We start from the raw sequence: 14,493 nt of genomic DNA, 5'->3' as shown, positions 1-14,493 counted from the left end.
AATGCCTGTTAGCTCCACAGGGTTATAGTTAATATGGTTTTTCTGCTGATGGATTGGCCCATCCATGAAGCATCATTGCCTCTCCACTAGGATCTGAGGAAGTTGGATTAAGGCATATTCTCTTCCTATAGACCCTTTATGGATGGTCTTTATATCTGGGACATGCCACCTCAACTAGAGACCAGGAGAGACCAGCAGTGGGCTTGGCAATGGTGGGATGGGTCTAGAATTTTCCCAATAAAGTGTTTGAGGTAGCTGGTCACTGGGGTAAAATAGGAGAGTTGCCTCCTAATGAATTTTAAGATCACTTATTAAGCATTTGTTTTGTGCCAGGCTACCATGCTAAACATGGAGGTTAAGAGATACAGGTCTTGCCTTCAAGGAACTTCCATACTAATAGAGGAAGACACCACATCTAGAAAGTGATGGTCAAAGAAGAGAGACTTTGCCTAGAATTGTAGGGGATGTCACAGGGATGGTGATTGGGAGAAAAGACAAAACAATAACACTATTGATTTGATTACTATACCTATGATGAGAGATAGAAAGGAGAAGAGGATGAGATGTCTTGAGTAGACAACTGTAGAGGACATGAAGGTGAAGTATAATTTGGGGATTGGGGTCATCTAATGTTTAGTGTCATCTCTGACATTAAACAAGAAGGCTGAGATTTAGGGCTGGCATTCCAAAGATGAGTAGATTCAATTCTGTGGAGACCAGGGGCATGGATTCTGGAGAGCCAGCTGCAAATTGGAGGCCACTGGTCCAAAAGAGAGTAGCAAACTCCTCCACGCCTGGTCCTTTTGGGGGATTCTCATTCGCATCTTTCTTTCAATTCTATATAGAGAATCAACCTGTTCCTAGATTAGTCATCAGGTAATGAATTCCTTGGGCATAAACACTACTCATGAAATAGACAAAAAATTCATCTCTGTTTTCTAAATTGTAAAAAATATTTCAAATGAACAAAGTTACTATATTCTAGTGATATTGAAAATAAAATGAGTTCTATATAAAAAAACAAAAGAGAGAAGCAAAATATGGAAATAAGTTTTGTATGACCTCATGTATTTGATGGATACCATATTGCTTGACTCCTCAAGGGGGAAGGGAGGGAGAGAGTTCAGAGCTCAAAATTTTAAAAAATGAAAGTGAAAATTTTTTTTTTTACTAATTGGGAAGCATTTAATGAAATAAAAATACACTTTTAAAAAGGGACTAGCAAGTCAATAGTGGCAGGCAGAAGGGTCTAGTGGTTAACTGGGTAGGATGTGAAGGTGGATGCTGGTGGTTCAGAGAGACTGGAGGGGATGAGGATGAAGGGCGGCAAAGTATGTCAGGACCCCCCCCCCAACAAAAACAAAAACAAAAAAAGCAAACTTGACACCCCCATCTAATTAGCAATAATTAGTCCAAATAGGAAGCTTCTAATTGACCACTAGGGTAAGCCCTTCTCCTCTGAATGTCAGTGGCATTATCCTGGGGTTCCCGTCTCCTCTCTCCAGCTGAGGGGGCTTTCGGTTTCGCCTAGCTCAGGTAGGAACATTCCTAGTTCTGTCTCTGAATACGCTTCTAGCTCTAACGACCTCTGGTTTGGTGGAATCTCTAAACCCAGTCCCACCATGGTTTGGAGGGGCGCCAAAGAGAGGGCGCGCATAGAGGAAGGAGGGAGCAAGGGCTCAGCCAAGGTGCTGGGAAAGAGCCATTTGGCCACCCACAGCCAGATTTCTGTGGCCTTGCTGCCCCCTGGTGGCAAAGAGAAAAGTTGGATACTCTACATGAAAGCAAAACTGATCTGAAAGGGGGAACAAAGCCCCCAATCAATGAATTCATTACGTGTTTACCATGTGTCAGGCACTGTGCTAAGAGCTGGGGAGACCAGTAGAAAAAGTGAGACAGTTTCCTGCTCTCAAAAAGCTCACATTCAATTTGGGAGAGACAGAGCTAGAAAGGTAGATAGGTATGGATAGATGAGGAGGTAGATAGGTAGGTGGAAAGACAGGCAGGTAGATAAATAAATGATAGCTATAGATAGGTAGATAGACAGATGAGTGGGTAGATAACAGGCAGATAAATTGGTAGGTAGACAGGTAGATTATAGGTAGGTTGATAGACATGTGGATGAATGGAGAGATAGATAGGCAAATTGGTAGGTAGGTAGATAGGCAGAGAGCAGGTACACAGATAAATGATAGATATAAATAGATAGATACATAGGTGGATGGGTAAATAGATAAATGGGTAGATAGATGATTGGCAAATGGATGGAGAGATAAATAAGCCAGTGGGTTAATAGATAGATAAATAGATGGATAGGTAGGTAGATAGGCAGATAGAGAGATAGGTAGGTAGGAAGGTAGGTGGGTAGATATATAGGTAGGTGGACAGATGGGTAGACAGACAGATAAATAGACAGACAGATAGATAGACAGATAGATAGATAGATAGACAGATAGATAGATAGACAGACAGATAGATAGATAGATAGATAGATAGATAGATAGATAGATAGATAGATAGATAATGTAGATAGATGGGTAGGTAGGTGAATGGATGGATGGATGGATGGATGGATGGGTGGGTGGGTGGATGGTGGATAGATAGATAGATAGATAGATAGATAGATAGATAGACAGACAGATAGCAAATTTATTCATTGTTTACTATGTTCCAGGTCACTGTGCTAAGTACTGGGAATACAGATAAAAACAAAAAGGCTATTTCTGCACCCGAGGAAATTATATTCTAATAGAGGAAGACAATATATTAAGGGGAGCTAGGAAGCAGGGAGGAAGGAAAGGAGATATGGGAGAGGATCATGGATTTAGAGCTGGAAAGGACCTCAGAGGCATTTTACAGATGAAGAAAGTGAGAAGTGAAATGCCCAAGGTTTATAGAGGTGACCAGGGCCAGTATTCAAATCTCAATCCAGTGCTTTTTGTACGTTACCTAAGAATGCTGCCTGCACACAGAATTCTCCATTCCATCTCCCACCCTGGCTCCCCATTTTTTATTAGGTGGTGAATTCATGGAGAGAAGGTTATATCCAATGTGCATGTGCAGGGCATTAGCATCTGCTCAAGAACTGAAAAAGGTCTTAATCCTCTTGGCAGGGCATCCTCCTGTCCTCTTCATTATAGTCTATCAGGATTTTCCTCTGCTTACTCTCACCCTGAACTGTCTCATCCTCTTAGCTATGGCTAAACAAATCTGTGGCATATGATTGGGATGCAATGCCACTGCATCATAAAAAATGACCAGCAAGTTAATTTTTTTAAAAAATGGAAATAGTTGTGTGATCCTGAGCAAGTCATTTAATCTCAATTGCCTAGTCCTTGCTGCTCTTCTGTCTTTGAACAATACACAGTATTGATTGTAAGATGGAAGGTAAGTGTTTTGAGGGGAAAAAAGAAAATGTTCAAAGTCAGGAGATGGAGTTTGAAACAGGCTCCTAAAGCCCAAGGGGGAGGGTAGTTGACCAGGTAGAAGCCTTCAGTTTGAGCCCTGAAGGAGTACCTGGAGCTAGGCCTCCAGGACCTGATTTTTGTTGTTCAGTTATGTCAGGCTCTTTGTGACTCCATAGCTATTCATGGGGTTTTCTTAGCAGGGATTCTAGATTTTTTTTTTTAAATATATTTTATTTGATCATTTCCAAGCATTATTCGTTAAAGACATAGATCATTTTCTTTTCCTCCCCCCCACCCCCCATAGCCGACGCGTAAGTCCACTGGGCATTAGATGTTTTCTTGATTTGAACCCATTGCTTTGTTGATAGTATTTGCATTAGAGTGTTCATTTAGAGTCTATCCTCTGTCATGTCCCCTCAACCTCTGTATTCAGGCAGTTGCTTTTTCTCGGTGTTTCCACTCCCATAGTTTATCCTTTGCTTATGAATGGTGTTTTTTTTCTCCTGGATCCCTGAAAGTTGTTCAGGGATATTACACCGCCAGCAGGGATTCTAGATTTAAAGTTTTCCATATAATTGTCAACAGCACCACCAGTGCATGTAGGCTAGTAGCACTGGTGTCATCCTTAATGCCTCCCCTGGAGCTCACAAAGTACAAATGCCCAACTCCACAGGAGGTGCCCCAGTGCAGAAGATCATGGGTCACATAAGGATCAAATCTTAGGCTCAGTTCATGGAGGAAGTGGTAGTTCCACGGTACTCTGCTCTGTCCAGTCCTGTGGGGTACATTGAGGCCAGTTTTGGGAACCACATTTTAGAAAGGACATTGATAAGCTGGATTGTCCCGAGGAAGACTACCTACTAGGATGCTGAGGTGTCTTGAGGTGGTGCCATATGAATATTGGTTAAAGGAACTGGGAATGTTTAACTTGGAGAAGAGAAGACTCCTGGGGAACAGTGAAAGACAGTTGTGTGTAAGAGGGTTTCATCTTGTTTTGGTTTGGTTTGGGTTTTGTCCACTAGTGTAGAACTAAAAGCAATGGGTGAAAATTGCAAAAGATCAACATTTATTAGGTTACCATGTACCAGAGGGTCAATTAGGTGGTGCAGTGGTTAGAGTACTGGACCTGAGTTCAAATTTGATCTCGGACACTTCCTAGCTGTGTGACTCTGGGCAAGTCACAACCCTCTTTGCCTCAGTTTCCTCATCTGTAAAATGAGCTGGAGAAGGAAATGGCAAGTCTCTCAGAGATCTTTGCCAAGAAAACCCCAAAGAATCAGACACGACTGAGACAACTGAACAACAACAACACTGTGCTAGACATTGTGCTAAGCACTGGGGATACAGCTATCCAAAAGAATAAAGGGCTCCCTGGGGAGAGAGTGTGTTCTCTTTCCCTGAAGGTCTTTGAACAAAAACTAGGCGATTACTTGCTGGGTGTCCTGTGGTGGTGATTCCTTTTTTTTTCTTATGGGTTGGACTAGATGGCTTTCCAACTTTAAAATTCCATCATTTTGTGATAATGTCTACAAAATGTATCAAAAGCCTTAAAGTATAACTTTGTTGTTGTTTTTGTTACTATTATTGCACTTACTTTGTTCTTGTTATCCCTGAGGATCCCCCTTTCCTGATTGCCAGTTCAGGTTGCCCCAGTGGACTTAACATGAAATGGAAGGTTGGAACCTGTGAACCTCTTCTGGGGGGCTCTGATGCCCCCTGGTGACTAATAGGGGCACTGCTCAGAGGCAACTAACATTCTCCTGGGGGAAAACAACATAGATTCAGGGAAGTAAATGTGAGTTGTATTTCCTTTCAGAGGCCAGAAAGCACTAACAATTGAGAGATTTTGAAAGATCTTTAGTGGAGAGGGGAGGAGAGACTTGATCTGGATCTTTTATGGAGCCAGGGCTTCCAATGGTGAGGGAGAGGAAGAGGAAGAGAATGAACAGTATGAAGGATATCTCCTGTAAAGTCATACAGGCAGGAAACAAAATGGCAGCCATGGGAAACTGCAAAGCTATGGGTGGGAGGTCAGTGTGTCCAGGTGGGGGATGACCAAAACTTGGTTCAGAGATTTCATTGTCAGAATAAAAGGGGAGTCACAGGTCATGATAGAATAAGGCAAAAATTTAAATTTTAAAACAATCTGAATGGGAGCGATAAAGAAACAGGAGTCAAAGATGGCCTGGAAAGCTGGGGTGATCTGGGTGGAATGGACATGGCTTAGGGTGCAAGGTGGTCGTTCATGTGCTTTCTTTGGTTATGGGAAAGGTCATAGACTGATAATAGAATAGAATAGGGCAGGATATAAGATAGGATTGTTCTTTGTCCCTTGTCTTCAAAGAGGACCAACAATATCACAGTGTGATAGCTTGACTTGCTCATAAATTGGATTTAAGTGATACAGTTGCATAAAGTCTTCAGCCTCCCTCTCTTTTTCAGAGGCATCCAAATCTAGTGGCAGGACAAAAGTCAGGATGATTGGCGATGGCTCAGGATGCAGCTTCTTCAATGTCTGATCAAATGATTATGGCACAAGAGCCAAAGATGGCACATAGAACATTCTCTGTGGGCACATGGCTGCCCTTTCCACTCCACTCAGTGTTTGTTACTAGAAAGGCAGAGGGACTTGGGTGGAGCTGCCCCCCCATCCTCTCTCCATCTTGCCTGGCAACATTTTTTCACATCACTGTTCCCTCTGCCCAACAGCCCAATGAGAGAGCTTTCTCTCTCCCCTGTTTGGCTTAGGGACAGGGCAGGGCAAGCTTGTCACTCGGGGAGGGGCATGGCACTCAGCCTGGGGGGAGGGCAGGACCCAGCACTTCATCTCTAAAAGGTTTGCCATCACTGCTCTAGGCCCTCCACAGTGTCTGCTTCAGCTGCCTTTGTGGCTGTTGGAACAAACTGTTTTCATCTTCCAATTCTGCCCGGGAATGTCTTCACCTGCTTGGGGTAGACATCCCCCTAACTCACCTATGGGTTTGAGGCCCATCAGTTACCCTCAACCTAGTTTAGCTTATCTGCTGAGAAGGTTTTATTGGAGTTTGGTTGCTGCACATGCTAAAGCTTCTTGGAGCAACAGGTAAGTGTTGGATGAAAGGTGAACATCAAAGAAGATAAACAGATCTGAAAAGGGCTTGGCAAGCCCTCATGCCAGAGGAGCTAGTCCTCCCTAAACATCCTGAAGGCCCCCAAATCACTTAACTTCTTTTTGCCTTCACCAGCTGGAGAAAGAAGTGGCAAAACACCTCAGTATCTTTGCCAAGAAAACCTCATGAAGAGTATTGGTCTGCTGTGGTTAATGGGAATCACAAGGAGTTGGATAGTATTGAACAACATCACCAACAATAAGATAGTATAGAACAGCACAGAACAGAATAGACTAGGATAGCATAGCATAGCATAGAATAGAATAGAACAGAAAACATAGCTAATAGGTAGAGCTCTGAACTAGGAGTCACAAAGACCTTTGTGTAAATTCTTCTTCTGATAATTACTCTCTTGTAAGCTTGACCCCTCTGAACTTCAATATATTTACTTGTAAAACAGACCTGTTATGAGTATGAAATGAGATAATGTATGTCAAGTGCTTTGTAAACTGTCAAGTACTAGATGAATTGGAGTTATTGTTATTATTCTAGAGCAGAGTCCTTTGAATAGATTTCAGGGGGTCTGTGAACTAGATGGCAAAAACAATTACATCTTTTGTTTTCACTCATCTCTAATGGAAAATTGAGCTTTCCCTTCAATGATGAATGTAGACAACAAATCATAGCAGTATTAGCAGAATCTGTGACTTTGTCACCAATAGAAACCATGGATAGTTTCATATTACATTAGAGTTTTTGTAGCTATATGGAAATGTTATTTATGCCCGTTGTCACTTCAAGATTATTGTCATTATTAGACCTGCTACGAGATTGCAGATGGTCAAAGTCTCCCTTACTACAGGCTATATTTTAATAGAGTTGGCTTTTTTGTAGTCCTATGTGTTTTATTTTATGCATTTAAACACATTATTCTGAAGGGTCCATTGGTTTTACCACCAGATTGCCAAAGAGATCCATGACACAAAAGAGGTTACTTACCCAGCCTCCAGAGGATGGGGATGTGGGTTGAAGGGTTATGATAACCAATCCAAGCCCTGGGCATTTGGGGAATGCTCTATGTGGTGCTAATAGCTGGTGCTAAAACCATGTAAGATAATATGGAAAAATATTTTCCATGATTGCACATATAAAATCTATAATCAGATTGCTTACTGGCTCAGCGAGAGAGTCATGTAGAGGTAGGAAGGAAGAGAATTTGAAACTCGGGGAAAAAATGTTAAAAATTGTTTTTGTAGGGTAGATGACTCAGTGGTTTGCGAGTCAGGTGTAGAAATGGAAGGTCCTGGGTTCAAATTTGACCTGAGTTACTGCCTAGTTGTGTAACCCTGGTGAAGTCATTTAACCCCAGTTGCCTAGCCTTATTGCTCTTCTGCCTTGGAACCAATTCTTACTATTAATTCTAAGACAGAAGGGAAGGGTTTTTAAAAAATAAGAACTAAAAAATATCATTAAAAAAATAAAAATAACATCAAATGAAAAAGAAATATATAAGACTCTGTTACCCATAATCAGCCCATAATACTCCTGCACACCATTCCATCATAGGAATTGGATTTTCTCCCTCTCCTGCCTCCAAGCCCATTCTATACTCTCAGAAGGCTACTTAATAGCTACTTTTCCTTTCCAAGGTTGCCTTGATATTCATTTTCACCAGATTTTCACTTGAACAGAGATTTTTAAGGACTGAAGCAAGCAAACAGTGAGAGTTGTACTTATCCTGAACCTCTCGGGGTTTGAGATGAGGCAGTGAAGATGACCATCTGTGGCACAGCAAAAAGTGCACTGGAATGATGTCAAGTAACAGTGGGGAGAAGGACAGCCTTTCAGAAATAACAGTTATAAAGTTGCTGCAACAAGATGCTGCTGAATTCCAGTGGACTGTAGGAACCAATCTTGACCTAAGGGGAAAAAAAGGAGGAAATGGATCTTCTTTTATCTTGGTAAAGAGATAGAAATCTTTGGGTCTAGAGTGCTGAACATACTGTTGGAAGCACTTACTTTATCCGGCCGCAGACACTTCCTAGCTGTGTGACCCTGGGCAAGTCCCTTAACCCTCACTGCCTAGCCCTTACCACTCTTCTGCTTTGGAACCAAAGTACAGTATTGACTATAAGACCGAAGATAAGAGCTGTTTTTTTTTTTTTAAAGCAGCAATTACTTTGAAGATTGGATTTTGCTCAATTGTTTCTTTGTTACAAGGGAGGCTTTGCTCCTTCAACGGGAAATGATTCTGATTGGGAAAAAGACATAAATAAAAGTTATAAATTGGGTGTGTAAAATGGTGGAATGAAGGAAGTAGGTATACTGGACCCAGTGTTCAGAAGAAATGGATCAATTATAATAGCTGGATAAATAATTTCACTCTCAATTTCCTCATTTGGAAAATGAGGATTGGATTAGATAATCTTTAAGATCCTTCCCAGCTCTGATGTCCTATGATTCTATGATTAAAATGTCAATCTAGAACTGGAAGGGATGTCAAAGTACATCCAGGTCTGGTCATCTATACCAGAACATCATATATAGATAATCAAACTGTGGCTTAGAGAGATTAAGTGATTCATCTAGGGTCACACAGATGTAAGGTAGAGGCAGGATTTTAATGTAAGTAAAGTCCGAGTCCATCAATCCAAGATCTATTACATTATAGCCACTCAAAGAACATCTTGAGAGGATAAGGAGCCAGAGGAACACCTAGAGATCCTCAAATACCAGAGCAGACATTCTCAGAGGTAAGGCATATTGAGAACAACAGAGGAGAGGAGACCCATATGGAGAGAATTTTTTTATGAGTCTTTGGAGCTGATTTCTGCAAGGGGGAGGGGATAGCATGAGAGGAGATCAGAAAGAGAACTAGTGTTGGTAGTGGTTCCTCACTCTGGGCTAATTACATTACAGGAAGTAGTCTGGGGAGAGCAGAAGTGAGAGAAAAAGAGAAACTTTGTGGTTGTCAAGTTTGGGTAACTAGTGTTTCACCCCATGAAACATTTGTGGAGATGCATGTTTAGGGGCTATCCTAAAGAGCGGGTACCCGAGTTCCCCAGGCAACTCCCAGGGACACATTGAACTCAGTGCTAAAGGATTTGAACTTTGAGATAATGAGGGAACCCTCCTGCTAACCTCTGAGGAGGAAGAGTCAATGGCCCAATGGACTTTATTATTTTTTTTTATTTTTTTTAAACCCTTACCTTCTGTCTTGGAGTCAATACTGGTATTGGTTTCAAGGCAGAAGAGTGGTAAGGGCTAGGCCTGTGATGGCAAATCTATGCTATGTGTGTTAGCACTAACATGTGTAGCCATTTTCAATGACGTGGTCGTAGGTAGGCTCAGGGTGCTTTGGGGCCTGGGAGCTGCCCGGGAGGAGCCAAGTGCCCATAACCATGGCCATGGCCATGGCCATGCCCCAACCCAGCCCCTGTTGGGGGAGGGCTGCTCTACATGCTGGCCACAGGGGCAGGGGTAGGGGCAAGCAGTGGGCAGCACACCCCAGGCAGGGGCACATGGGGCTCCCACAGGGTTGGGGAGGAGGAGCATACATGTGGGCAGGCAGGCTGTCAGGTGGCAGCTACAGCTCTCCAGTCCCCCCCCCCCAGCTGGCTGGGGAGGGGCTGGGTGAGGTGGGGAAGACTGGCATGTGCAATGGAGGAGTGCCTGGAACCCATTACCAGATATTTTTAGCACCCTGAAAAATATAGCAATGGCTTTACTCACAATTTTTCTCTCTACATACTTTTATGAGACCTTATTCTCAGCATTAAGTAATATCAAAACCAACAAAAGAAACAGATTGACAGCTGAAGTTATTAGTGCTTGCTTGGGCTTGAAGTGTACAAAATACCAACCTTCAACTGAAGATTTAGCCAATGAAATTCAGCAACAAAAAAGTCACTAATAGGCAGGTTAGTTAAAGAATCCCTCCTCCCCCTCACTTATCTTACTTCACAGCACCCCACACAAGTTAAACGATATCAGGACCAACAAAAGAAATCGACTGACAGATGAACAAAGAAGTCACTAAGCAGGTAAGTTAAATAATTAGTTTTTTTGTTTATTAAATACAGTTATATATTACAATTATACATTTTTGTTATTTAAACTATAAATATTGTGAAATTATGGTGTTTTTTTTCTCAAAGTTACACATCACCCAAGTTATGCTTGTTTTTTGGCAAATTTTGACACACCAAGCTCAAAAGATTGTCCATCACTGGGCTAGGCAATGGGGGTTAAGTGACTTGCCCAGCTTCACACAGCTAGGAAGTGTCTGAGGCCAGATTTGAACCCAAGACCTTCTGTCTATGGGTCTGGTTCTCAATCCACTTAGCCACTCAGTGCCCCCACCAGTGGACTTTAAAAAGAGAGAGACTCCATTCCCATGTCTCTCTTCTTTCCAATCTTTGAGCATCCTGGTACAACTCTTAAGAGTTGGATGACAGGTAGACACTGGTCAGACCATCTCTACAGATGGGATAAACCAGATTGATGGTAACTGACAAGATTCAAACCCATCAGTGAGTTAGAGGGATGCTGCTTCAAGCATATGAAGATTCCCCCCAGCGGAATGGATGGATGAGAATGATTTCTTCAAACAGCCACAATGTGGTCGAAGGAGATGCTGTAAAGCACTCAAAGCTTGGTCAGACATTGAAGATGCTGAGTATCTTGGGCCATTGCCAGTTGCCCTGACTTTTGTCCTGCCACTGGACTTGGATGCCTCTCGAAGAGGTTCCAATGGCCTTTGCAATTCTGACTCACTTAAATCCAATTCATGAGCAAGTTAAGGCATTGCCCCAAGATGCCATTGGTTCTCTTAGAAAATGAAGGACTTGGGGCAGCAGGGCGGCTCAGTGGATTGAGAGACAGGAAGTTCTGGGTTCAAATCTGGCCTCAGACACCTCCAAGCTATGTGACTCTGGGCAAATTATTTTACCCCCCAATTAACTAGCCCTTATTGTTCTTATTTCTTGGGTTCAATGTATTAGTATTGATTCTAAAACAGAAGATAAAGGTTTAAAAAGAAGAAAATGAAGGATGGATGATATAACTCTAAGACTTCCTGTGAGGGATGATAGAAGGGTGACCTCCATCCTAGCAGCATGGTAACTGCTCTGACATGAGAGCTTAAGTGGGGATTTACATAAGCTTGATGAGCTAAACCTGGCCTTTGGGGCTTGAGGTTACCTCGTTTTGTTTTGGGTTTTCTTCTGAGTTTGAGGGTTTTTTTTCTGAGCACAGGTGACCAAACTGTGATATTGAGATGAACCTAACCAACCTTGGAGGCAGCCTTGTGAATTTGAGAGAGGTCCTGGATTCCTCAGTCTGTGACCTGCACACCAGGAAGCAGTCTTATAAGTCTGAGAGGATGGGAGATCTTGGGTCCTTGGTTAGTGTTTCTGCACCCCAGAGAGGTGCCCCCTCTGCATTTCCCTAGAGCATTTCTCATTGGAGAAAATGAACTGAGAGAAGAGGAGTCCCAACCCTACACTCACTTGACTGAAGATGTGGGCCATGAAGAAATAGAAGGAATTGTTTAGATAGTGTTAAATAGATATGAAATGTAAGATGTTTATTCATTAGTCAAAACAACTATCTCATTTTTAAGTATCCGCCTCTCAGGAGAGTATAATAGTAGTTATATTACTACTGCTACTTGTTTGGGTTTTCTTGCTAATTTATGCTTGGGAAGTTCATGTATGTTTTGAATATTTCTTTTGTATAGAGGAAATAAATAGCTGCTCTATGCCTGATCTACACTGTACCTACAATACCTTTCTATGCATCTCATTGGGGAGACCCTGGATGTGAACAAAGAGCTAGTTGGTGCATTGAACAGAGTGCTGGCCTTCAGGTCAAGAAGATTCATCCTAAGCACAAATCCAGCCTTAGACTCTTACTAGCCATGTGACCCTGGGCAAGTCACTTAACCCTGATCACCTCAGTTTCCTCATCTATCAAATGAGCTGGAGAAGGAAACAGCGAACTACTCCAGTATCTCTGCTAAGAAAATCTTAAATGAGATCACAAAGAGTTGGACACAACAGAAAACCTTCTAGACAACAAAGACATGTACAAAACCTAGTCTTTTAAGTGATTAGCCACAGGGTTCTGAGTGGGGTTATGCAGATCCAAAGAGTACAGGAAAAAGATTCTGACCACTCTTTTAGAAGTGGTCTGTTTCCCCTGGCTCCTGTGCTTGGGCCCAGAGCTGAGAAGTGCTGGTTAGTGGAGAAGGAATCAACTGAGAGCCTCAGACCCACTCTGCTAAGAAGCTGTTTGTTGCCTTGATATAGTTTTTAAATTCAATGAACTGTCTTAGAACAAGGCCCCCAGGAGCTGAGCGGTGGCCTTTCGGCACTTGGAACAAATGTGTCTACCCTAAGCTGACAGTGTGTTGGAGGAGAGAACATCATCCCTCAGCCCTACTGTTGGTTCTGCTGCTAACCTTCTTCCCTGTTAATCCAGAGAAATAACTTTACTTTTCTGAGTTTTAGCTTCTGCATCTTTAAAATGAATGGGTCAGATTAGAGAATATTTAAAGTTCCTTCTGCCTTGATATTCCATGATTCTAATGAGGGGTTTGATATATTATCTCTTTTATAATGGATGTATTTAAAAAACAAAACATCAAACCCATACCTTCTGTCTTAGAATCAACGCTGTCCATTAGTTCCAGGGCAGAAGAGAGAAGGGCTGGGCAACTGGGGTTAAGTGATTGGCTCAGGGTTGTACAGCTAGGAAGTGTCTGAGGACAGATTTGAACCCAGGACCCACCATCTGGGCCTCAATACATTGAACCACCTAATTGTTCCATGTATGGATGCATGTTTAAAGTCCTCTTCAAAGGTAAATGCCCAGCCCAGAGAAATGAATCATTAACAATGGAATTTAAGTATCAAGGGATGCATCTATCTTTTTTTTTTAAAGCCCTTCTGCTCAGAGTCTATAGATTCCAAGATAGAAGAGTGGTAAGGGCTAGGCAATTGGAATTAAGTGACTCGTCCAGGGTCACACAACTAGGAAGTATCTGAGGCCAGATTTGAATCCTAGATCTCTTGTCTCCAGGCCTGGTTCTCTACCCATCAAGGCACCTAGCTTCCCCAAGTGCATATGTCTTTTGCAGGGGAGCATTAGTGGTATTGCCTGATGCCCCTGTAGGTAAAGTCCACTTTAATAAAGAGCAGGGATAGGTGGAAGAGAGCTCAAACTAATATAAAAAAATGAATGTTGACAATGCCTAATAAATACTTGGCATGGCTCTATCCTTAAGTCCTTAAGGGAGAAAATGAGGAGGAGAGAGACTCCCAAGCTGGGTGTTCTATCTGTAGTAGGATGGATGATGGCTGGAGAAGAGAAGACCTAGGTGGGACAGGAGATGGAAAAGCATTTATTAAGTTGCTTACTATGTGTCAAGCACCAGGCTAAGTCCTGGGGATATGAATAGAAAAATCATCCCAACTCTCAGGGAGCTTACATTCTAATCTAGGAGACGACACAAAGAAGGTGTTAGCTGCAAAGCAGGTGGAAGAGTCTAGTGGTCCTTTCTGACAGGGAGGATGACAGTCCCCTGGTATGGGTAGGGTGTAGCAATAGGTCAGTTGTCAATCCTATTGCCTCCAGGATCGAATACAAAATACCCTGTTAGGACTCCAAAGCCCTTTAAAATCCAGCTGCTTCCTATCTTTCTGTGCAGTCTTCTTCTCCCTTCTTTCCCGATACTCTCTGAGCCATTGACACTGGCCTCCTGGCTGACCCATGGACATTCATCTCTCAGTTTGGGACCTTTTCTCTGGTTGTCCACTATGCCTGGAATGCTCTCCCTACTCTCCTCTGACTACTGACCTTTCCAGTTCCTTTAAGCCCCAACTAAAATCCCACATTTTACAGAAAGACTTCCTTAACCCATGATTCTAATTAGGGGTTTGATATGTTATCTCTTTTATAATGGATATATTTAAAAAAAAAAAACAAAAAAAACA

The 14,493-nt window shown here is 42.4% G+C and overlaps 1 long non-coding RNA gene across 4 annotated transcripts in view; it reads right to left on the bottom strand.

Moving 5' to 3' along the window:
- The window catches only part of LOC103105381 (uncharacterized), a 59,867-nt gene that overhangs the window by 42,761 nt on the left and 2,613 nt on the right, over window positions 1-14,493 (bottom strand). For 2 of the 4 annotated variants that reach the window (XR_008914898.1, XR_008914895.1), the window contains exon 3: window positions 8,241-8,415. This is a non-coding gene — a long non-coding RNA (uncharacterized LOC103105381). Of the gene's footprint in view, window positions 1-5,001; window positions 5,168-8,229; window positions 8,416-14,493 lie in introns of all 4 variants that reach the window. The other 2 variants (XR_008914897.1, XR_008914896.1) reach the window with 2 other exon arrangements.

The sequence above is a fragment of the Monodelphis domestica genome, chromosome 1 (genome assembly GCF_027887165.1).
Source record: "Monodelphis domestica isolate mMonDom1 chromosome 1, mMonDom1.pri, whole genome shotgun sequence".
Classification (NCBI taxonomy): domain Eukaryota; kingdom Metazoa; phylum Chordata; class Mammalia; order Didelphimorphia; family Didelphidae; genus Monodelphis; species Monodelphis domestica.
Note: the sequence above shows the minus strand (reverse complement) of the source record. Positions and strands in the feature narration are given on the sequence as shown.